The 24,510-nt window shown below is 34.7% G+C and overlaps 1 protein-coding gene across 8 annotated transcripts in view; it reads right to left on the bottom strand.

The window, feature by feature from the left end:
• The window catches only part of LRRC4C (leucine rich repeat containing 4C), a 484,719-nt gene that overhangs the window by 200,038 nt on the left and 260,171 nt on the right, over positions 1-24,510 (bottom strand). For 6 of the 8 annotated variants that reach the window (XM_026794930.2, XM_026794919.2, XM_074543192.1 and 3 more), the window contains exon 3: positions 2,473-2,605. The exons of the other annotated variants lie outside the window; for them this stretch is intronic. The gene's annotated coding sequence lies outside the window, so the exon portion shown is untranslated. The remainder of the gene's footprint in view (positions 1-2,472; positions 2,606-24,510) is intronic. 8 annotated transcript variants of the gene reach the window in all.

The raw sequence follows: 24,510 nt of genomic DNA, 5'->3' as shown, positions 1-24,510 counted from the left end.
GCATTAAAATCTATCATAAATTCAAATTTCTGCTTTCATCACAATAAAATATGTTTAAACACAGACAGTATTTAAAGCCAAGCCACCCATCAAAAAATTGCTGTATCATAACAAGTGTAGTTAGTGCACTGTATTTTAAATGCTATAGGCTTGTACAATTTATGTTCAATCAGAAAGCAAGTTTTGCTGATCCTGGAGCACCTGCACACCTACCATATGAGATGGAAAGAGAAAATAAATAGATTACTGCTGTAATAAATCCCTGCATTATCATGGCAAGCTGCAGTGGGTTGCCCCTGGCTGGATCCAGCTGTCCCTGAAGGGACAGGAGGGACTCTCCTCCTCAGCTGGACAGGTGGGTCTGCTCCACTGCAGGCTGCAGGGAAATCTCTGCTCTGGTCCCTGGAGCACCTCCTCCTTCTCATTCTTCACTGACCTCAGGGTCTGATGAGCTCTTTCTTTTATATATTCTCTCTTGTCACTGTTGCTGCCTGTTGTGGATTTTTTAATCCCTTTTTTAAAACTTATCTCAGAGGCGTTACCACCATGGCTGAGGGCTCAGTGGTGGGTCCATCCTGGAGCCCAATGGCATCAGCTCCATCAGACACAGTGGGAGGCTCTGGCAGCTGTCCACAGAAACCACCCCTGTAACCCTCCAGCTACCAAAACCTCGCAGTGCAACCCCAATACAAGTGCTAATTTTACTCAGAAGATAAACAGTATGGGTAATTAGATAATATGAACACCATATATGCCATTTGTGCTTCCTCACCATTATAAAAACCTATACATTTCAAGCAGAGATTTGTAGAATGTTAATTTTAATCCACTGACAACAGCTGTCTTCTGAAGTGCAAAAAAGCAATCCCAGAATATATTTTAAAAAATATTTCTGTAAATATAAGTGTGAAAATGATACTATCAAACCAAACACGTGATTTGAGTAATTTAGTGACCAAAAACCAAAACACCAAAACAGGAAAACCAAACCAACCAACAATACCCACCAAACAACAAAAATCTGAAGCTCCAAGACATACAAAAATAAATGAGCAAAATTCCACCCTGCAGGTGGTGTACAGATTTGAGATAGGAATTCTCACAGACGAGTGGCCATAACAGAACAAATATCTACAGCAACACATTAGTTTTAACTCTTTTTTTCCTACAAGGAAGAGAACAAAGGACTAAATATCAATTCAGACAAGTCTACTTCCATGATACTTTCACATTTATTTTGAAAATTTAGCTTCTATCTTTTTTTTCTTGCCTTTAAATAAATACCAACCAATGAAAATTAATTCTAATTTAGCTCATCACCCTCATTACAAGTTCTCCAATTGTACTGCACCAACACACCAAAAACTTTCTTAAAACACCTCTCAGTCGTCTCCAAAATATGACAGTCATCACTGCCTAGTAATTTCTAGTAGCATTATTAGAAAAAAGGAGTAACATTCTACCATAAGGCATATTAAAAACTGCCCTCCAGTAAAACGGTTTTCTATACATATATATTTTCTATTCAAAAATACTAAAAATTAAACAAATTATTCTTTAGAAGAAAACCATATTCTTCTTTGATTTATAAAGATTATACTTCTATGAGGGGAAAGAAAGATAATTGAAAAAAATCCTGATATTTTTTAGTATAATTTCTAATTTTTTAAGACTGGCTTTTTTAACTTGAAAGCTTTTTTTAAGATCTGGATGGTTATGGAACTCAAAACAAAATAATTCTTACTTAATAGCATACTTGCATGTAGGATAAAGTCTCAAAAAATGCTTTTACAAGGAAAAAAAAAAAATCGAAACTGATTATTAACCTAGAAAAGGTTTCAAAATCTATTTAGCTATATGAGAAAGGAAAATGTAAAATTCCCATTCCAGCGCACTGGTAGCCATCAGAATTCCCTTTTCACAATTATGACTGCACAAAAAAGTCAACAAAACAAAAAAATCAGGTTGAAAAATATTCTGTACTGTAAATTTCTCTCATGATTTGGTATTCCTCTGTAAAAATACAAAACACAGTACTGTGCTCCCGTCAGGACACACTAATGTTCTAATAAAAAGTTCCATGCTTATTGCACCCCAAATCCCTTGGAATGCACTCAGACTTCTCTGACTGTTAATGATTAATGCTTAACTCTACTTTATACATTAAGCACAAACAAACGACTACAAGACTGACACAGATGAGTCACAATAAATTCATTCCCTATAATTTGCATCTGCTATCAGTGGAGAACCTACAGTTTCAAACTTAGAAGTCGTTTTGAGATCTATCGTAAACACTGATAACCAATCAGCCATTTAAACACTTTTTTTTCTTATAAAACCTTTTGTGAATATATGAAAAGTTATAAATGAACAGGCAAGAACAAAGTTTGGGAAGAAAGTAATAGAAGGCCTAAAAAGACACACAGTATTAATGAATAAAGAATGGAAGAAAAGTAATTTTCAGTTTACCTGTCCTCAGTAATACATGGCACTGTTAATTGTCCTTCATGTCAAAGTGATGTGTATTTATTTTCCCAACAGTTGTCTTAGGATATGATCATATTAACCATCTCCATTGCACATTCCTTTTTTTTCTGGCAACCTGTGTATGTTGAGGGGGAAAAAAAAGAAGTTCATGTTGCGGTGTGCCCCATACTGACAGAGCATGAGATTATCACTTGCTTTAGAATGAACATAGAAATCTTGTTAATAATTATGAAATAAAAACATCTATAAAGTGCAAACAGTTGAAATTTTTTAGGCAGACCACCTTAAACATGCAATCTATAAACAAAGAAAATTAAAGAGAATTCATCTGATTTTGACTTGGAGTTATATTCTGTTCTGCTTCTCTTAATCAACAATAATTTTAATAATAATATGGAACCTGTTCTTGAGACACCACAAAGTGGGTAGACTATGCAACAGGCATTATCCCATTTACCAGAAAAATATTTTCCAATTCACACCAGAACTCAAAGACAAAGAAAAATCATTATCCTTTTCTGAGCTGCATACATTGAGATACTGCTAGATTTTATTGTGGGTTGGGTTTTCCAATGTGTACAGCATTTTATAGCACTTGGCAGGAGCTCTACATTCAAGGCCAAATATACAATGCTAGGGAGCACCTGGGAACTTGGAAATTCTTTGTGCACAAATTCTCTCTGACAGTAGCGCTACCTCCTGACAGGAATTAAATGTCGGGTATCATCACCATGACACACATAAATCTTCCCTACAAGCAGCAGATCTGAACAGTATTTTTCTTTTTAACCCCTAGGACAAGCTTTTCATCATACCCATTCCACTGCAATTTTATAAATGTGTGACAGTCATTACTGGTTACTTAGATATTTTTTTAATCTGGAGCTACTTTATAATAGTTATAGGAACTACTACTTTATAGTAGCACTTACTCTAACAAGGAAAACAAAATTCTAAGGCAGGTGTGTATCATGTTAATTTTGCACAGGGTAGCTATTCAAATACCTGGAAATGTAATTTCTCGTTTTAAGCAAAAAACATCTGATAGTAAACAGAGTGGTCTCTAATTAATTAACAGATCATATTTCACAAGTTCATGACAAACATCAAATACTTCCACAGAAAATATGAAATCACTTGAATACCAGAAGGCTCATTTCTTCTGTGTTCAGAGGCAATGTGTGAGGGAAAACTCAGAGACAAAAACACAGTAACATTCCTTTAGATATTGTAATATTTGCAGTTTCTCCTATATACCATATATGCTACATGGATAATACTTCTGAATTACTAAAATGGATGTATCTAGTTCATATGCAGTATGGATTTAAAATAAATGTTTCGAACATTTCTATCTTGTTTTCTCCTAAGAGTAATTTTTCTATCCCAAAGACACATTATCACTTGCCTTTATTAGCTTATTGTGATCAAGCGGGTTTATTAATTAACTGTAAATTGTCTCTGCTGACTGCTTTCTATGTATATAAGATAGATTAGTTTTGGTACCTAGAAAAGCAAAATCATCATTTGGAATGTAACTGGAGGGGTCTAGTAGTTTCTTATCATCAGAAAGAATTTATATTTGTACATAGATGTTAAAAATACATTCTTTTTCATATTTTTGAAATATAAAAATAGAAATCGAAACACTGAATCCTATACAAAAAATATTATAATACAACATATAGGAAATAAAAAAGTAAAAAAAAGTCATTCTTTAAAGCAGGAAAAAAATGCTTTATAGATACACCTACACCACTGATATATTATTCATCTTCCATAATAAATGAGAATAATCAGGGGACAAAAATAGACAAGAGAGAAAAACCCATCAGACACATTCACAGTCACAGATTATACCACAGCTTAATTTACTATTATATAACGGAAAACTAAAAAAAATCACAGCTGTTCTGAAACTTAATCAGCAGGATCATTTGAAAATTTCATTGTAGAAAGAGATTTTTGTCCTGTGCTGCATGAAGATGAGAATTTGGCCTAATTGTACCATTAAAATTATGAGAACCACTCTGTCAAAAAACAGAAGGTACATATCATCTTAAAAATTATTATTACAAATTACTAGATTTTAAATTAACCTCAAATATTTTGCCTGCCATTAGGAGTTTCTCTTTGCCAAGGATGACACAAACTACCTTTGGCAACAGCAGATGAAGGGGTCAGATGACATTCCAGTTTGCAAATTAGATCACATACTTTTCTTATTTGTGGCAGTGAAGATTATTATATAATTACAGATGTTACAACCACCTCATAGTAAACTGTTAGGGTAATTCTTCACAAAAAAAAATTCTTAATCTATTTGTGTTTTTTAGTACATCTCAGAATCAATTAGCACCAAATATTAATCCAGCTTTACCAGCAGTTATCTGAGGTGTTTCAACAAGCACAGAGAGCTCACATATGCCCCATATATGCTGGTAACTACCATCAGTCAGTTCCTCTTCTGCACTCAGAGTTCAGGGAAAGGGATGTTGGAACAGGAACTGGTGACAGTGACTCTGACTGCAGAGGTTCTGTTTCCAATTCATCCAAATGATTCAAATGGATGACCCAGGGTGGAAATGGGCATTATGCTTAGAAAAGCACTGAGCAGAAGGATTTTATCTTTTGTCCCATGTTCTCCACCTGTAAAATGACTATTGTAATTCATTGTATATTTATATTTGTATGTGTAATCAATAGACAGAACTATTTATAAAAATTATATAACAATGATAACAACCTCTACAGATGTTTTCATAACAAAAGTAATAACAGCACTAATCAATAATCCTATTGTTAAACAACTGTTGTAATTGCCACTGAGGAACTGCCTGGAGTTTAAATACAATTGCCTATTATGATTGATTGATTGACTGCCTATTATGATTGATTATGATTGAACAACTTTCATTCTGTGTTTGGGAATTGCTGAAAATCTTTGAGGTTGGAAGGGATCTGGGAAGAGGATCTAATCCCAGGTTTCAAAGGCATGCAATGTTTTGAGGATGTGCTGAAATAAGCATCAGTTAATTTCTCATCCTGCCTCTAACATCACACAATACTATTTCCTAATCATGTTCCTACCATACAATGGCCACTGAAAGAAAGACTGACTTTTATCTACTAGTAGCATAGTGTTTTCTTGTTAAAACATTCTACTATAGTTCAGCAACCTGCTACTGCCTCAAAACTTGAAATTAATTTTTGACTTTTTAATTTCAAATTCTGAATTTGTTTTGCTTTCTTGTAGCTTGCCCATGTACATATCACTACATTCCATTTTCTCTTTTAAAAATACTCTTTCTCGGTCTGATGTGATTTCTCTGTTTCCACAGCAAAGATTACATGCTCATGAAAGGACAAATTCTCTCATCTCTCATCATATTGTATTTAAATAAAGCCTTACTTTCACCATTCTTCTTGTCCCTCACAGAAACAGCAAGGTCAATTTATTTCACATTGCAAACGTGAAAATTTGAAAAATTCATGCTATTACTGTTCCCTGATGAGTGATGACTAAGACTAAATTATGTGGATTCTCCTTCCCATTGCATAATGCTATGAAAAAAAAAAAAAAAAGAATTCTGCAGGCTCATCTAGATATCCAGAATTTCCTAAAGGATGTAAATTTTCAGTACCTCATTCAGGGCTATTTTCTTGTTTCAGGATGGTTCCATGCTGAAAAGAATGTCACTCCCAAATAGATTAAGTCAACATACCACATTGTAGAAGTCTGGGTAGGATTATACTTGGGATTTTATGGAAATGACTCAACTGTTCCTACTAGGACAATAGATCATACAATTTTTCTGCATGGTCTGAATGTGACATAAAATGTGCACATCTATTTCTCTTACTTATCACCTAGGGAAAATAAATTAAAATGTGTTTGATACTCTAATTCTAAGAAAGACTTCTGGGACACAGTGAAGTAAGTTGATTCAGAACTCAACCATAATGATTTTAAAAAAAGGTTACTATTTTCTTTCTTGAACAACATTCTTGTATCACACAGAAAAATTCCTTGCATGCATGAACCACCATAGAGCTTTTGGAGATATAGTTTCCAGCCATGTAAAATGAATTAAAGACATGTTGATAAACCATTTCTTTACCACTGCATAGGGGATAAGCCACACTGTAGGCACTTTTTATAAAGATATTTTCTTATTCTGTCATTGCTTTAAACTGCCTGATTTCTTTTCAAAGGGTATTTCTCCATTCCCAATGATAATTTCATTTCCCTCCTCTATAAAAACTTCTCTATTTCTCCATTCCTAACAAACAAAAAGTGTGAGCAACAAAAAAAGAAAATAGTATTCACTGCCATGAACCACTTTTTCAACCCATTCCCTAGTGTCTGGCTTTGAATGGAGTCAGTAACACCCATGCAGAATTAATACCACACAAAGCACATGGCAAGCAAATACCCATCTCACACAGGTATGGAAGATTAGATATGCTCTAAAACAGAGTGAAAACAGCTATACTTAATTAAGGAGATATTCAATCACAGCCCAGGATGCATTTGTGTCCAAAAGAAAACAGGAGGAGAGCCTCCCCCTCATCCTTGCAAAGGAAGCTGCACAGTTCAAAAAACCCGTGAAGGAGCACCACCAGCTGATTCAGAGTGCCCTCTCCCAGGCACAAAAGGTTTCCTGAGAGGAAAGTCTTCTCACATCATGTTCAAATGTGTCCCTTCAACTCCTAAATGTAACAGGAACAGCTTGAGGTGAAAGCTAGGTTTGAGATAGACTGGGAAATGCGACAGTGCAGTGGAAGATTTTACTGGTTGTACCGCTTTCAAATGTCGTCTTATGTACACAGTTTGCATGAAATTTCAGAGTAAATACTACCGATATTTTAAGCCTCTGTGTAAACATTCCTAACTTTAACACTGCATTATATTGATTTAAGTCATTTTTAGCTGGCTTAAACTAAATCAAGATATGACACATTCTGGAACATGAATGTCTACACTGGGGCTTACACAGAAAGAACTGAAGCTATGAGTCATTACAGGGTTTCAGAACAAATTATATCTGGACTTAAGTTATCTTCTTATACTCTGTGAAAGATGCTATTCAGTGAGAAAGTCAATTTAGAATTTCCTGCCCGCAAAGAGGAGAACAAACTTCTGGACACAGGGAATAACCACGTCATAATTAGTATTTACATATGCGGATGCTGCAACTATTTTTCACACGATGATTGGCAAATTTCAATGATTCAATTTATGAAGACAGAACAGTATTTAGCTTTAATCAGAAAACTAAAGGTTGCAAAACAAGAAAATATTTATATTTACATTGAAAAGAAATCTTCATGTTTATTCATCAGCAATAGAAAAATATTTATCATAGAATTTATTTGTAAACTTTTAGAATTCACATACATCTAAAAACCTTATTTCATACCTAATTAAGGTCAAAAAAGGACTGAGTCTCATAAATATACGGATATACATAATTGTTATATAAATAAGCAACATCTTACAATTAGATTAGCCTAAGTTTATGGATTTAGTATTGTATTTTACAAATACCTTGGAAACAGAATTCGATCCTCATGAAAGGATGGTATTGTAAAAAGTATGTTATTATGCCTTCCTTACAGTGTGCTCAGAATTAAAGACAAGCTGATACACAAACTGAACTTTACCAAAAGACAAGCTGATACACGAACTGAAATTTACTAATATAAGACAAATTCTTATCCCTGAGAAATTCAAAATTAACTATGCCATCATTACTTAAATATGACTGAAATGAAAATGAAACAAGCAAGCAAGCAAACAGAAAAACACCTGAAAACCTACAACTTAAACTGCTACAGAAATATATATTTCTTATTGTCCCTTGTAGGCTTACAGATTTAGTTCCTGATATTTTCTGGGAAAATTAATCCATGTGTACTAGAAATAGCATAGCTCAAGCACATATCAGTCTATATCTCAATTTTCTCAAAAGCCTTTGATCCAAACAGAGGGTTGTAAATGGATAAAGCCAATATATCTTATCTTCTTTAGAATCCTTTCAAAGGCAGCATTATACTGAGAGTTGCCATGGGGTTCTGTTTATGTTCAGTATAATTTGATTTATTTCATTATATGCAGTTCAGAATGCTATATAATGTCACTTCTTGCAAATACTGCCCTCCCTAGGTCATTTTACCCTCCAGAGATTAATTTCAATTAAAAGACATTTTTCACATCATAAAATAACAGCAAGCACTTTTGGTGAAAGACCCAATTTGGGGTTTTTTTAATAGTATTTATTTATTTCAGCAATAAGGCATGCCTGTAGGTACATACTAAAGTAAATGGAAGACAAAAGTTTGGCTTTTTTCCAGAGAACCCACTGATTTACAATTCCTTCCATCTCTGCCCAGATCCATATATGAATAGAACCTCCCCTCTAAGTGTGTGAAAACACATAAATGCCCTTCTTTAATAAATTAAAAAGATAAAAAAAAAGTTATCAGAACAATAACTTTTTTTTTAAAAAAAATCACACAAACCATAGCATCTACTACAATAATTTCATAAGGGAGAGAGGAAAGTTTCTATTACTCCTTGTGCATGATTTTCCCTATGTGTGAATTATTATTTCAATGGCTTCCAAACTATTAATCATAAGTTATGACCTATTATTATGGAACAGATGAACTGAGGTGTGCTGGTTTTGGCTGGGATAGAGTTATTTCTTTTCATAGTACCCCTATGGGGTTGGATTTGGTTTTGTGCTGGAAGGTTTTGACAACACAGGGACGCTTTTGTTACTGCTGAGCAGTGGTTGCATGGAGTCAAGGGCTTTTCTGCTCCTTACCCCACACCACCAGTGAGGAGCTGTGCACTAGAAGCTGGGAGGGGACTCAGGACAGCTGTCCCCAGCTGATCAAAGGGACATTCCACACCATATGACATCATGCTCAGTATATTAGGGTGGAAGGAAGGTCTGGCTGGGGAACATGACCAGAGCAATGGCATTTGTCTTCCCCTGAAAGCTTTATGCATACAGAACCCTGGGAAGGGGTGAATGAGTTCCTTGTCTTGGTTTACTTGCATGCATGATTTTTGCTTTATCTATCAAACTGCCTTTATGTCAACCCACAAGCACTGTAGCTGTTGGGATTCTCTGCCCACCCCAGTGCAGCATGCAGGGTGAGGGAGGCTGTGAGCAGTACTTGGCTGCTGGCTGGGGTTAAACCACACTATGAGGATTACACCTAACTGCCCTTGGAAAAATGAACCTGAGAAAAGATCAGCACACACTGCATCGATCCCTGCAGCAATCAGCAGAAAATGAACACACATTGACCAATGAGTGGAATAATTGCCTTGTTGACAATCTCAGCGAAGTTCAACCTCTGCAACTAAGTAGATAGAGAGAAAAAAAGAAAGACATGATAAAAATAATCTATCATCTCTGTTTCCTGCTTTATATGATCGTCTCCCATAAGTCACATACATGTCCAGATGGCCACAGATCAAGGATCATATGACACTTCTGATTGCAGCAGTTTCTTTGCCCTCCTGTCCACAGATAATATGAAAATATTCCACTCATCAGAAACATATTTCTACTTTTTAAAATGTTAAAACACCTTATTGTAATAATTAATATTGTTCACTCCTCCTTACCTCTTAATTAAATTCAGGAGAAGTCAGCAAATCTATAGTGGACTTGTAGTCCCAATTTATACTTGCAAATATTATAAGGTCCCATGAGTATTGTATAGCCGCTGATACACCAGTTGCACATGACTTTTCTAAATGAACATATTGCATAAGAAGGAAAACAAAAGAAAAACAAATCACTATCTGAGGTGGATGCAAAGATGCTAATCAAGAAATTACATACCCATTCAGAGACTAGATGGAAAAAGAGACAAAGATTACTTTTTTCCAGCTGAAGTAAACTTTAATAAACCTGAAAGTCAACCTTGGTAGGACATTAGAAATTTTATGAACTTTATTAAACCATAAAAATTTTGAAAGATAATACAAGTAGCCGATTGTTTTTTTTCAAATCTATAACAAACACTCAATAATGCAGTGACATGATCTTTAAATCACTGCACTATTGAAAAAACAAGTGTGGAGATGTGTTCACAAGAGTGGAAAACAAAATAGTCACATGGAGGGATAAAAAACTTTACTATACATTGTTTCTTTGCATAGAGTCCGTTAATCAGGCAGAGGTATCACAGCTATTTGGCATTGAAGTGGCTGGGCTGTGCAGTCTAGATATCCAGCATTGTCATATGATGCCAAGAAATAAGATTATTCTATCCTCTTCATTCAGACTTTTTAGGAATTTAGGTAGATTCACATGGAGAACCACAACCTTCTTTTGTGATAACTGCTTTAATTTCTGATTTGAATGACCACAAGCCAAAGTCTCAGGAAAATAAAGAATAAAAGAGGGAAGGTCACATACAATTTACTAGCATAGACATATCTATATACACACACATATATGTGCACATATATACATATATATATACACACATATAGACGTATATACACATCTGTATATGCGTGTGTATATATGTGTGTATACATACATACATACAAATATATGGTTCTATTCGATTAGAGAGGAATAAATATTAAAGTTACTTGAAAGCAGAGGGAGAAATGTTCCCAAGAACTGCAGATCTGGGAATTTTCAGAAAAAAATCATGAGATAAAAGTAATCCCAGACACAGATGAATGTGAAATATGAAACAAAGCAATGTAGTTTGACTGAAAGTACATTATCCACCAATATTTGACAAACATTTTAAGCAAAAAATACCTGGGGTTTATTCATGCATATAATGTCTGATTTTTTTATCTGTGTTTATTGAAGCATCTGAAAATGGAGAAAAGAAATTGGATGACAGTTACTGGCACAGCCAAGGTCCTTCACTTACTGAGGTAAAAGGATTTACAGTAAATATTGCAATCTTATAAACTGTATATGGAAGGACTAAGGTGAATAGTTTAATGCTACTAGAAATTACTGGACAATGAAGAAAACATGACCATAGTGAATCAGTTGGTCTTGTTCCACTTTTAATGCAACTGCACAAAACCTAATCTGGACTTCAGTAGATCACAATGCATGTGCAAGAAATATTAATTCAAGCTGTAGAAGATAACAGGATCATCATCAAAAAAACAGAATCCAATCTTATAAGAGGAACTTGAAAATGCTTATCTCATTCACTCTAGAAAAATGAAGGTTAAGAGAAGATACAATTACAGTCTATAAATATATTGGCTTGTTAAAATTAGAAAGATGCAGAGAACTTTTAGTGTAAAGGGCAATGTCATAAAATCAAATGTGCATACCCTAATGCATTTCTTAATAAAACCAGAAGAAGACTTCTGAACATTAAGATGGTGCATTTTCTATAACAGACTTACACTCTGAGAAGTGGGGACAACTGTCCTTTCAAATTTACAGTCAACAAAATTCAGGGAATTCTGTTTTTTAAGACAGGCTGAATTGATTTTAAGAAAGGAAGTACATGATCTGGTGGTCTTGTAGAACAGAGAATCAGTCTCAGTAAGGTGTATTACAACAACAAAATCAGTTTTAATTGATTTAGGTTCTGGTCAGCTGTATTCTCACACAGAAATCATCTTGACCATATCCACATGCTTATTCTCCAGAAGTAATTTCCAAAACTGTGCATTTCTTCAGTTTGAAAATTAGTCAGTGAGACACTTAGCATATTCTATTATGATGCCCACGATTACCCTTAAAGTACTGTATTTGCTTTGGAAATCAAAAGTCTTTATGACACTTACCTTTCAGAAGAAAAACAATGGTGGTACTTTAGGCATATATAAAAGGTCTCAAAACCAGCCAGAAATCCATGTAAAATTGCGTCCTACAATTATTCCTACTTGTATGGCTATTTACTTCAGTAGCTCCTACCATTAATCATTCCTCACACCCTGGCATTTCTGACGGATTTGTTATGGGTGGATACAATGATATGCATGCACATTGAGTAGGTGTTGCAATATTCCAGACATTTTCTTTTACTAATTACACCACAAACAGTGGAAGTTGAACACCGAAACAAATTCTTGCTAGAATTTGTTTATTGAGGCTTTTTTTTCCCTTCTCTTTTTTCCTAAAAATGTTTCCAAATACTGGCAAAGCAGCTGAACTATATGAGAAACTCTAATACAAAGTAAAAAAGACACCAAGACTAGCATTCTCCAGAACAACAAATGGGTTGAGGGGGAAAATCAGACTGGAGTTAGAAACCTTTTTAGATCTGCAGTCAAAACTTGGTGAGCACTAGATATAGACAAACCATGGTATCAACATTCAATGACTTACTGATTTATCTCACTAAATATTTCCCCTCAGATGAAATTGTGAAGGCCACATTAAAAACTTCTCAGAGACAACATACAGATACAAATAAAGGTCCTATTTCCCTTCCTCCCATGGAATTATTTTATATTCCATGTCAGGAATTCATCTTATCGATTTTGCAAAACTAAATACCTACTCCTGTCTGAATAGAACACCCAAAGGAAAAAACTTTTGATTTATATAATTGGGAAGAGAATATAAAAACTTTGTTTGGAGAAAAAATACTCCAGGTTAAATGAAAACACATATACTAATCTGAATGAGAAATAACTCACTTTTAAACATTAATGAGATTTAACACCAAAGCATAGCAACGCTGTCAAACCCCTCTATTTCTTATGCCTTGATTTCTTCACCTATATAGGGCCTCTATCTTGGTTAAATATCACATTGAAAAGAGTGATCTGAAGTAGATTACTCAAAAATACAGTATATTCACTTTCTGAATATATTGATAGCCATGGGCAAAAAAGAGGTGATGAAGTGTCTTAAGAATTTTCATATCATGGAAGACTAAAGGAAAATAAGAATGTGAGCTAGAATGATGGGATGGCAGAGTCTGTAGACCTCCAAGGCATGAAATAGGCTGAGGCGTCTAAAAGTCCTGCTGTGTCAAGGAGAGCTGAATTAAAGTTTTCTCACTGCCTCAACAAATACTGCAACAACAGTCGCTGGAAACTCGCATTATAAGACCACCATCTCCAGTTATTTGACAATAAAAAGTCAACAGTAATAAGAAGAATCTCTTTTTGCCAGTGCAGAAGTTAAAGATAAAAATAACCAGGATCAGATCTGTTTTTTATAATTTATAGTCCTGTTTGGGGAAAACTAACACAATTTATAGATACAATTCTTGAAATTCCAATAGCAAAATATAATTGCATATTTGTTTTTCCTCCTAAAGATGGAAGAACTAGGGAAAATAAAGGGTGCCAGCTTTTTTACCATGTGATCTTTTCATCCATTTTTCTCTCAGAATGACTCACAGGTTGCAGGAAATTAGAGAGTACAGAGATCATCATAAAGAAAGAATACTTTGTAAACACATGTGTAACAGCTAAACCATGAATTGGTTAAAATATTCATTCCCATTAGATGCTTCTACTTAGTTTCTGGAGGACATATTCATGACACAATAATATCAGATACCTTTCTTTGATAACTCATAGACCTCTTCACTAGCAGAAATATGCTCACTCTTGTGATGAGCTTTTACTGTGTTAATTCTAAATCCTAAGTCCTCTCCTCTTGCTCTCAGAATTTCTGAAATGACTGTGTGCCTGCCCTTAAAAAGAATTCTCTACAGAGTGAGGCAAAAGTCAAACGAATATTGTATTTTAAATTCACTTTCCTACTGAATCGGCTCAGAGATATAATAGGAACAGTTTGGAATTAGTATTTTGATATTGTTGCCTGACACCTACAGTGGGACAGAGCATGGTAACTCTATATGGTTTTAAAGATCTAATTAATAGCAAGTTGTCATAGGAATATTGTTAAAAGTTAAAAAAAATTATAGAAATGCTATATCAAGAGGAAGCTTAAATTATGATCAACATAAGTAAAAGAAGATAAATATTAAACTGATTAGTAGAGTCAATGGATTTCATAATTCTTACTCTAAAATATTCTCCTAAATTTGTAGATGAATCCAGCTCTAAAATCTAACTATGTCAGATTGTATATGCCGAGATTTTAACTCATGTATAGGTATCATACATTGCTATATGCTGATATGTAATGGACAAACAACTTTGAAACTTAAAAAAGAGGTGGAGAACTTCTACAAGATTTTCAACATGAGGAAGGTTTGTGAGGTACAATTTTCTGATAACAAGAAAAAGAAACAATGTGCTAAACAGTAAGAGAAAAGTACTTAATGTAGTTTATTCTCCATTATTGCTCTTTAACATATTCCACTGAGGAAAAAAACAAACAACAGATAACAAACTTTTCCACATACTACTGAGAACACTCATCAGTGTTTAGCATTTTAAATTCTCAGCATCAATGCTGACAATATCACTGAGTCAAATATTATGGCTAGATATCTAAATGCAAAATAAGTGCATGACTAAATACATCTGTATTCATTAAGGCTAAATCAATGATAATCAAAATTCTTGTTTGTGCAGAAAACAAACTGCTGCTAGAATTATGGGGAATTTTAGATCTTCACGAGTACTTCTGTTTTCATACAGCATTATGTGCTATCAGTTCTGTTGCAGGACTTGTTTTGAGAGATCAGATATGATAAGTGGAACTGACTCAGACTGAGACATGAATCTGTGTCTGAAATGACAACCACACACTCTTGCTATATTTTCTTTGTGGGATTTTTTTTTCTTAATATGAAGATAATGAGCAGAATTTAAAGTCTAATTACCTAAACTTGAATCATTGATTTCACATATCTAGAAATACTGCTACAAAATGACACAAAGACAAAAAGGCATAACAAGTGCATCTTCAGTGTCACACTGAAACACTTTGGCTAGATCTAACCTATTATCTATTTATTGCACATATCCTTATGTATCACAGAATGACTCACAGAGCTAAAATAATAATTTTAAAAATATCTGAATTTCATGCTGGATTGACAGCCTTGGAGAATTAAATTTTCTCCTCATCGGCAGTGCAGAAACAGTGTCAGTAGATATACTACTAGCTCGTTCCCATCACCACCCACTTGGAAGAGACTATTGTTAAAGGCAAAAGATTTCTTAACTTTACATGACAATGCCTGCAGCTTTGAGTCATATATGGCCTCTTTTGAAGGGTTGATAAGCACCTGCATTTCAAACTGACTTTCAAAGAAATTAAGGGCACTTTGAATCTGTGGAAAGTGGAAAGACAAAATGTGCTGAAGTGATGTACCTCAGATTCTAGGATCCTAAATTAGCAGTCATCTTGCAAAAAAAAATAAATCCTATGTTTCTTAGATAAGATCACAAAACAAATTCAGTCAAGTAATTGCTGCAACTGTGCTCAAGTCAACACACCATTCAGTTAAACAAATGATCTGGTATCACTCTCTTAAAATTGTGGACAAAAATAATTTGAAGAAAAATATCTTTCCTTTATCTCAAGAACAGGAATTGCATTACTACTAAAATTTCGATAGAGAAACTGCTGTTGTATTTATCTGTTTTAAGATTAAACTTGCATTGATTTAAGTATTTCAAAAGTATACACCTATATAGATGCAAAGACATATGGCATTACTGTTCTGTGAAAAGGTCTTACTAAGATGACAATTGCTCCTGCAAATGTAAAATGATTTAATTATAATCCATATAATCTAAATTGAATAGTTTCTGTTTCAAAGACTCACTCGCATAGTGCTAAGCTTGGTAATTTCAATTAGAAAAAATATACAGCTGTCGTGCTTTCTTTCTGAAACATGAATCTATCATAATGAAGTTCATAGATTATTTTACTGTAGGGCATTATTAGTATAACACATCATACAAAAGAAAAGCTTAGAACAGTCTTAAAGATCTACTTACCTTTTAACATGTTTTTAGACTTCCACACTCAAAAGAAAAATTAATGGAAACATGATAATGCCATAGTTATAGTCAAAACAAAAGAACTTATGATAAAAAAAGAAAGATGCAATAATTATTAAAAATCAAAAACTTTCAACAGATATATGAATGCCAACAATCCAGAAGAATGTTACTTCAAAGCAAAAATTGAATCTGTAATGATTTTTAGGCAGGAATTGACAATTTTATGATGACTGCTGTACATATACAGGAATCATTTAACGTCAAAGCACTTCAGCAGCCTAAATTCATTGTGCATCACTTATATAAGACTATAAGCTAGACTCTATGCCTCACAGAAAAAAAAAATTAAGTGTTCCTGTAAAAATTATGTCTGTATAAGCTTATGTTCACACACCTACAGAAATATGGTTTCACGTGTACAAGTTTGTATTGCACTGACAGAGAAACCTGTGAGACCTTGGTCATCCTCGTGGCTGAGCCCCTGAAGCACAAGTGAAAAAGACAAGAGAATGGAACATTACTAACACACCAAATAGTGCCATGTGTTTGTATTTAAATTTGACTCAGAAAAACTTGAGTAAACATTATGTGTTCATACATAGCTTAGTAAGGTCAAAGATGTAACAATTCAACGGTGTCTGTTTGGCACCTCTACATTATAAATTGGAAGTACAAGATCATTCCTTTTAGATTCCAGATGCTGAGAACAGGTGACTTGCTGTTTTGTGATAGCACTCAAAGGAGTGTCAGTAGGAATGAACAGATTTCCAATGAGCAGCTTTCCACAATCATCTTCTGAGGTCTCTTCCCCAACTACATGAAACAAAGGCATAAGAAAGCAGTTGAGGTGCCTGAGAAAAGAGTGGTGGAATGAATATTTGTTAGAATTGACAAGCATTCAGAATTAAATCTGGGATTCCTTTCAATGCGTTAATGGTATAGAAAGACCTGAGAAACCATCAGGACACCCATCAGTGTCCTGCTTTCTTGGGTTCTGAAGAATATGCTGGAGAGACTATTATTAGCAAAACATTGCAAGGAAGGTATAAATGAAAAGTGAGTCCTTGAAAACCCATGAGACTCTGTTTGTTTGTTATGCATACCTGAGAGAATTATGAGAGGTTTTGGCATTTTTGCCTTTTTTTTGTTGTGGTGGGAGGGGGGCTTTAAGGGCAATGGGACAAGGAAAGGATATTTGTTAGCAAGAGAAGGGCTGATCCTCCAGTGGAAAAAAAAAAATAAGAGATATGACTAATTATGATTACGAAACCTGCTAGGCAAATGAGACAGAAACAAGTCAACATGGTCACTTGAGTCAGAGATGCTTTAGGGCACAGGACTAAGAGAATATCCAGGCCCCAGTCCATGTTTACACTTGAGGGGAAGGAACAAGACGAAAGGAAAGATATGCACACATAGAAAAAACTTCATCTGAAACATGCTCTTAATCCTTACTGTCATTATTGTTGTAACACAGTCTATTGAATAACTAAAAAACCACAGATGTCTGGGGTCAAAGTGTATGAGACATCAGTCTATCACAGCCTCAATGTTTGATTCATAAATGATCTGTAGAGGGAAGAGCACCACCTACTGAATCACATATCCACTAGTAAATAGATTTTAGCTCTCTTTAAAGTTTTGTCATCCAATGACAAAATTGCTCAATTTTTTGCAAAAGCTACTAATACACAATTTATTTTATTGCAAAATACACGTGAAATTTGATCTAGTTCAGGTCAGCATTTTCTTTATAGTTTTTTCACTTCCTGTTTGTGTTTCTCTTCTTCCTGGGTTCAGTTAAACATTTTTATATGAATGAAAATTCAGATACAATGGATGCTGGTATAACTTTTATTTCATTTTAAAAGTTGATATGATTTTATAAACTTCTCAGGAATATGCATCTGAGGTGTAAGTTTAGGGGGTAGGCTTGCCCAGCCACAAGTTTATGACAGAGCGGAAAAGCTCTAGACTTGCAAACAAGCTTTTCAATAGATTAAGAGGAAATACAGGTGATACTGCAGATACCTATAGCATATACTCCACTTTCACAACCATACTCCACTTTCACAATCAATCAGCTGAAATAGCTCTGAAAATGACGCATGAAACAAAGACCTTTTTTTCTTCTTCTTTTCCTTTTTTTTTTTTTTGGCAGGAAGTCTAGCCTTGTCACTCATATCCTGGTTTACTCTCTGTATATCCTTGGATCAGTTCTCTGAAACTGCCGACCAAGCACATTATTAATGCAATGTTTATGAGAGGACATTTAGGGACTCATGGAGTCCTGGCAGCTGTTTCTTACAAACTTAAGGAAAAATATTTCTGGATAGATTCCAAAACCAGAGCTTAAAGCAATACTTTTTTTCCCCATGCAGTCACATTAGAGTCAACACATAAGAAGGAAGAGTATTACACTGACATTCTGTGACAAGCAGGTCATGGCTAGATGAGAGACTTAAGAGTTTTTTATACTCCTACAAACTCAGTGGTTCATTTCCCAATCATGTCTCTTCTTCAGACACTGTTTTCAGTTCCTGGTACTGGTTCAAAGTTGAGAGGGAAGAGTATGCCAACAAATATTGTAGAAACACTCAATGGATGAGATGTGTAGAGTTGAAAATGAAAGACAGGGAAAAGAACAATCCATTTGGCAACCTTGCCACTGCACCTGCTATGGTACTCAGGAAATCAAGAAGGGAAACATTCAGAACTGAAGTTTCATCCTGGGCAGCTCAAATGCAAACCTCCGTTTTTAAGTATATCAACTCTTTTCTACTATAACCTAAATCTGTGTCCATGTTACTTTTCTCTGACTCTTCAAGAATCTAAAATGTTTGTGGAATCCTGCCTCTAAAAATTAGGTTAGCTCTTGGGGAAAAATAGTCACCTTTCCATTGGTTAAATGAGTTACAAAATGTACATCTAAAAAAAAAAAATTCACATTATCTTTCAACAAGCAGCATTACATATGTATTCAAATAAAACCACTATTAATCATTTAAAATGCAGTTAAGCAGAGTAATTGCTGAAAAGTCTCAGGAATGAGCACCTAGGGATTGAAGAGGAAATTTTAGGCCTCATTAGTTCAACAGTAACACTCCTATTGACTTAATGGAATCACGACCACTTCAGGTTTGAGCCTGAGTCCCTGAAATCAAAAAATAGATCTCTATTTCTCTCTGGAAGGGTTCATTTTTCTTTTTCTCCATACTTGTTTTGACTTGGGCATAACATTGGCTAGGACTTTTAAGAAACCCATTCGTTTCCAGGAAGGAGCTGTGACAACCTACATAGCCTATAGTCAAGTGAGATGTGAAAGATAAAGCAGAGGTAAAATAGAGAGGAAAAGAGCTATGAGGCAGCTCAGGATTCAAGAGAAAAGAACACTGATGCAATAAAATGTATAAATACCTAAAGGGGGATCATAGAGCTAGAACATGGCAATACAGGAACATCACAGACCATCCTATTCCACAGAGCAGCAGCAGCTGACCCTGACCCTCCCCTAATTGCCTCATCGAGGGTGATGAAGCATGTTAGTGATCAGCCTAAGAATATTGCTAATTCTAGTTAATCCTTCATGTCTCAGTCAACAAATTACTGCTTTTTACCTTTAAATGGAGCATATCCTTCTCCTTCTCCTTGTTCGTCCTTTCTGTAGAGCAAAAGCCATCCAGACTGGTCTAGAGAGCGAGGCACTATCTTCAATGGACCTTTACCTGCTCTCTTGCCACAAATTATACCCATCTCTCCATGTCATGCCTCACATGGCAAACATTTTAATCAACCATAATTCCATCATAATTCCATCCCAATTTTTTTACAGTAACTGCACTATATTTGATGAAAATTGTAGCATAATTTTTGCAGAGTAATTAAGTTGTTGTAGAATAAATACCTCATGAAACTGATTTTCATTATTTGAGGCAATACAACATCAATGGCGTAACACTAAACATACAAGAATAACAATGTAAAAATCTGAGGCATTTTTCTACTACTATGTTGTTTAGCTTCTTTTTTGGCTTGAATTACTACAGGAAAACTTGGAAAAGTAACAATGATGGATATTTGCTTTTACTCTGAAACATAAATCTTAATAATATTTTTAAAGTGTGAGTCTCTGTATTTTCCATGTTGTTCTTCTTTTTCACTGAAACTAACAAAAGAAATTATGAATACTCAAATATGAATCACTTATTTGGACAAAGCACATATTTAAATGATCAGTAATTCTCTTCTACTGTCAAAAGACAAAGGCTTACAGTTTTCTTTCATATAATACCTTTTAAACTGTGGGAATGTCATCATGCACTTTAAAGGGCAGCAGAGAAAGGGCTGGGGAGAAGCACATAATTCCAGTGCTATATTCCAGAACTGAAATGGATTGCTGCCAACTGTAAACATGCTTAATTCATGTCTTGGTATAAGAGAAGATGAAGGCCAGTTGTTAGATACGTTTACGGTACCATGCAAATGTTGGCAGCATTTTATAGTGCTGTCATATTCAGAAAAGCGATAACAGAAAATATGACATTTAATACAATTGCTCCATTCCTATCTACAGAGAAATATCTTAACCACTTTAAACACTAATTTTCTGATTCTCTGAACTTTGCATAGCAAATATCAGTACTGAAGAGTAAAGTTTGTTGTACTTCCTCTCCTGAAATCATCCACACTATTGTGAACTAAGTTGTGAAAACAGTTCTGTGAGCAGAATAGTGGGATGGGGGCTGGCAGGGAGTAGTGAACATTAAGAAAGCATGGTCTGATAACTCCAAGTGATGAAACATTAGTACTTCCACAACACATAGAACAGATATAACAACTACACAATGATTCCTAAATTTGAACACTCATTTAAAATTTCCATCAAAATTTATGGAAATGTCTAGCAGTATTTTACTGAGATTCTAGCTAAGTATAAAAAATGTCTTTTTGTTTCTTTCCCCAACCTCGAATTGTAACCTAAATTAACAATACATAGGAATGTCCACAGGAGTTTGACCAATTTTACAAATGACAGAAATAGACACAAATAATCTGTGTAGCTCTTGGTTACCATTTAAGGTCAATACACAGTAAAAGTGTGCTGGTTTTGGCTGGGGCAGAGTTAATTTTCTTCCAATTGGTTGGTAAGGGGACGTGTTTTGGATTTGTGCTGAGCAGAGGGTTGGTAATGCTGAGATGTTTTTGTTATTGCTAAGCGGCACTTGAACGGTTTCAAGGCCTTTTCTGCTTCTCCCCAGCAAGGAGGCTGGGGATGCTTAAAAAGCTGGGAGGGAACACAGCTGGGACAGCTGACTCCAAATGACCACAGGGATATTTCAGATCATTTGGTGTCATGCTCAGCATATAAATCTGGGGGAAAAAGAAGGTGGCCTGGGGACGTTTGGAGTGAGAGTGGGTTTTTTCCTGAGTAACCATCGCATGTGATGGGGCACTGCCTTTTATGGGTATGGCTGAACACCTGCCCACAGGAACAGTGAATTAATTCCTTGTTTTGCTTTGCTTGGAGGACAGCTTCTGCTTTACCTATTAAATTGTCTTTATCTCAACCCACAAGTTTATTCTATTTGCTCTTCTAAATCTCTCCCACATCGCCTTGTGTAGGGATTAGTTGCCAGCTGGAGCTAAACCACAACCCAAACAAGCAGAAAACCGCAAACAACAACAAAAGAAAACCCAACCAAGAAAAAACAAACAAGCACAAATGAATTGGCATTGCTTGATGTTAATGACCACTGAACACAACTAATCATTTCTAAATGAATCTGCTATTTATGGAATGCATGTTTTTTGTGCTGGAGCTTTCAGGTTTTATTAAATGTAACAACAGAAAAATTGCAGCATCCCTGATTAAATGATGTAATGTCTCAGAAATCCCAAGTAAAATATGAATTATAAGCTACTTAGTACCTTCACAGACCAACACACTTCAGGATGATTTGAAAATTCCCTACATAAATCTTTAATAAAATCAGTGTTTCTTTTTTCAGTCTATAGAAATAATTTGTCATTAATAATTCGGAAACCACAAATCTACTTCCTTTCTGCTAGGATAAATTTCCTCAAATTCTCCTCCAGGAACAATAATTATATTACTCTATCTATAGATAACGCATATCCCAGACTGTACTCTAATGGAAAGCCTTTCTTACATGGGGAAAAAAAAATATTGCATCAGTCAAATAAAGAGGTAGCCTCTAACTTGCCCCTCTCATGTAATACTGGACAAAAAATGCTCCATAAGAAAAACCCTATGCTCCATAGGATTCATTTGGTTTTTTTCCTCAAGTGATTTAGAGGTAAATACTGTATAGAAATGACATTTCACCATCCAAAAAATCTTACTCTTGACGTTAATTTAGATTATGAAAATTCAATAAAATAATTTGGACTTTCTGGCAGATTGGCACCTTTTCAGGATAAAATATTCTGCTAAAAAAAGACTAGAAAATTATTCATGAATGTGAACATATGCATTTTTTTATAACATTAACATGTTTTTGTGAGCAAAAGCACCATGATACTTTCCCAATAACATAATAATTTAATTAGATTAATTTTAATTTAAGTATTTTAACTTGAGAGTTGCAGTACTTTCTGCAGGCCACATATACTCTTTAAGACGACAAGAGCCTATACAGCTTTTCTTGTCTTTCTTCCAAGATAACAATGAATTCATTTGCAATAAGAAAATCCATACCACATCAGGTTTAAAATGTACCATTTCTTTCATTAACTCATACTCTCAGAAATGTTGTGATGGTGGGCTACTCCCTTCACTCTGCAATGTGGAGTTTCATTTCAATGCAAACTTGCATCTCACATCAAATGTCTCATTAAGCATATATGATTCATAATTTTGATTACCATTTTAATAATCACCAGCGCTCTGTAGAAATTACTGTGCCAACAGCAGGATAAACCAGCAGTTAGCTATACTAAAATTTTACTCATTATTCTGAAATCTGTTCCATCATCCTGTTTCTGACTCATCTGTTTATACCATCAGAGGGTAATTCACTAACATTACCAGACATAAAGATTGTACAAGCTTCATTTTTCATTTAGACCCTCCCCTGTCGTTTCTATGAAATAGGCTTGCATACATTGCATCCTCTCTTCCATTTACACTCTCCTTTCTTTCTGCCCTACATACTTCTCAAATCTCTTTTTCAGTTTGAATGGAGTGACTTTTCCAGCCTTTTTAAGTAGAGCTCAAATACAGTCCCACTTGAGCATGAGTTCAATATCTTACAACTTTGGGAAGCTGACAGTCCAACTCTGCACAAAGGTTATTGTCTCTTATGAGAACTGCAATGTTATTCTTACTTAATACTTAATGCAATACTGAATTCTTACTTACATCCCAACAAAAACTACTCCTGAGAAGACATAAAAAAACATTGTGCATCAAAAAAAAACGTTTAGCAGAAGTGATTTTTTCTTAATGGACAATGCGTAAGTAAAATGCATAATTCCATTATTATCGAATGAAAGGATCTTTGTGACTTTCATTAATACTGTTTTAGCAAATGCAACTTGCTTCAAAGTATTTTCAGAAACCTGCCAATCCTGACAAGTTTTCTTTCATATAATTCACTTTAAAATCAATCAAATGCCTTGCTAAAAAAAAAATAATCTTTTTTTTCACCTTTTTTTTAAAATAGAGGCAGGCAAGTGAAAGGAAAAAAAAAAGTAAGTCACATGCACGATACATACAACTCAGTAATGAATAATATTCCTATTGGTGTCCCAATTAAAAATACTCATGTGGAAGCAAACACTGATAAAAGACTGCAGGACAAAAACTGTGCCAAACTATTAATACGTTGTGTTTGAAATGAAAGTCACCAGTTTGATGTATGACTGGCAATAAGAAGGGGGAAAAAAGGAAAGAAGGAAAGGAACAACTAAAACATTTTTATGAAGTTCAATAATTTTAATAAGAAGACACAAATTGATGACTAGAGAGGGATTTTGAAACATTACCAAGAAAGCCAATGGATTAATAAGGTTGCTAAAGAGTGTTTTCCATGCTTGAAGAAAACACCAAACCACAAATTCAATGTCTGAATTACAGGTTTGGTTTTTTT

Source organism: Zonotrichia albicollis, chromosome 6, assembly GCF_047830755.1.
Source record: "Zonotrichia albicollis isolate bZonAlb1 chromosome 6, bZonAlb1.hap1, whole genome shotgun sequence".
Lineage (NCBI taxonomy): Eukaryota > Metazoa > Chordata > Aves > Passeriformes > Passerellidae > Zonotrichia > Zonotrichia albicollis.
This window is presented reverse-complemented; position numbering and strand designations above follow the sequence as displayed.